The sequence below is a fragment of the Ochotona princeps genome, chromosome 16 (genome assembly GCF_030435755.1).
Source record: "Ochotona princeps isolate mOchPri1 chromosome 16, mOchPri1.hap1, whole genome shotgun sequence".
NCBI classification, from domain to species: Eukaryota; Metazoa; Chordata; class Mammalia; order Lagomorpha; family Ochotonidae; genus Ochotona; species Ochotona princeps.
In genome coordinates, this window is record NC_080847.1 from 15,407,395 (window position 1) to 15,409,827 (window position 2,433).

Here is a 2,433-nt window from a genome sequence, read left to right on the forward strand (position 1 = left end):
GGATCTGGGCTGGCAGGTAATAGTCCCCTATTTGGAACCCTGTGTTTCATACTGCTATTTTTTTTTTTTTTTAGTAGAGCCAGGACCACAGTCCTGCTCATCTGACCTCACTCAGATATTTTTCTGCCCAATTCCACTTCCTGTGGTCCTGAAGAAGTGTTTGTAGTGCCAGCTTGCTTCCAGCCAGCAGAATGGCAGTCCCTCAGGCGGAGGTCAACCGGAAGGCACACTTTTCTTTCTATATGGTCTTCTCTGTTACCTTTTCCCCTTCCCATTGCAGCCCCCCTTTTTTTCTTTCTCTTCCACCTATCTCCCCATTTTCACTCTGACGGAGAACTAAAGCTACTTATTTTAGTATCAAATGTCAAAACCTGTTAACAATACACTTGGCCTGGCTCTAGTCATTGCCATAAAAAAGTGAAGAAATCACGTTTCCACACAAAGGCTTGGTGTACGAATGTTGAGCACAGCATTATAAGAGCCAAAAATGGAGAAACAACAATGTTCAAGTAGTGAGTAAACAGCTAGCATGTGGTATGTCCATGTGGTGAGATACATTCATCCAAAAAGAAGCAAAATGCACCTGAAACAATGTGGCTGAATCTCAAAAACAGGCTAAATGACACGAGATCATTTTTGTGTCATTCCATTTCCAGACAGTGTCCCAGGAAAGGCAAACATAGAGGAAGTATTTATTACTGGTTGTCTGGTGGGTGGGAAAAGCAGTTCACAAAAGGAGGGGGGCGTTGTAAGGAATCATTCTGGGGTGATAAATGTTCTAAAATTTTATCCTGAAATTGTTACATTGATTTACAACCTTAACACGAAGAAGGTGAAAAGCCAAAGAAGGTGAAAAGCCGCAGATTGGTGAGGATTAACAGTGTAGTGTTTAAGGCTGGTGTTACAATGCACGACTTGGTTAGGATTAGGCCAAGTTCCTGATAAAGTTAAGCAAAAACTAGAGTGGGTGAGGGTTGGTTGGGCTAGCCGCAGTACTAGCTGGCAGAGGCTGGCACTTGGAGCTAATTCTGTCAAGTCAAATACCAGAACTACCTGGAGAGTGCATAATCTGGGAGTGAGTGTGGCCTAGAAGGGAAATAGTGGGCACCTCCTTCGGGGCTACCACTCTCATTGGACAGCACGAACACCAGGACAGGGGCAGGGGTGGCTGTACAGAAGGGCACCTGCCAGTAGGTGTGTGGGCTGGATAGTAGGTCGCTTGGGTTGAGCTGGGCTTCAATGCCCATTGACATGTGCAAGAGCTAAATGGGATGTGGAACAGACTTCACAAGCCTGCGGTGCATACTGGCTAGCATGGGAACCAGGGTCGGGGGCAGAACTGATGGGGGTTATGGGGAGTCGCCCCAACTAGGCTGCAGCTCCAACCGGTTTGTGTGAGGACCGAGTATGAAGTGGGCAGGATCGAACTGGACTACAACACCGTTGGTTCACGAGGAAGACAGGGCTGGAAACAGAACGAACACAGTAATCCCAACGACCAGCATGAGCATAAGCTGATTGGTGTGACGGACGGTGTCGGACTCTGTACTAGCAAACTCGCGCAAGAATCAGGCCTGGGATCATCTCAGATGAAGCTTCTTTGGAGATCCCTCCAATTGAACTGCTGATCTTAGAACCCCAACCATGAAGAGACTATCAGCCAGTGGATTCTGAATAGGGTTCATTGTGATTGGAACTGAGAGATTGGCAGCAATCCAGAACTGATGAACTATCAAAACTGTATGAGTAGGACGCTCAGAGCGCACCTCCCGTTGGGGATCTGGGATGGGTGGGAGGTTGGGTGGGGCTTATCCCTTTGTTTTTTTCCCTGACCCCAGATACAGGGTAAAATGATATTGATGTGGAAACAATGGTATTACCCACTTTCACCCTGTAGCCCATGACACTTTGTTCCCTAATCAACTAAGTAAGATTATTAAAAAATAATTTAAAAAAATTTTAAAAAATGGACTAAAAAAAAAATCAGGGTCGCAAACACAATGCAGGAGATAAGACACATGTTTGAACAATTACAATAAATATTAAATGGCTGCAGGTGTATTTTAAAGCACAAAATAGGGAGAAAAAAATATATATATAAAAAAAAGACTGCCCAATACTGTCCATCAGAGTGCAAGGGACGCTATCTTCTAACATTGGGACTTCGGACGAGTTTCCTGAACTTTCTCATGCATAAGAGTTGGCTAAGGTTCAGCGAGATGTGTGATGCCGACGCGTCAGGGCTGGGTAAAGGCTGCGGCCACGCGAGTCTCCCAAAGCCCAGGCGGCCCGCGCGCGTCCCCGACGACGCCTCGGCAGGGCGGCCGGCTGGGCGAGGCCAGGGCGGGGCGCGGCGCTGCGCCCCTCGGCCGGCAGGGGCCGCTAGCGCGCCCTCGGGCCGGGCGGTGCCCGCCCCCGCCGCACGTCCCCGCG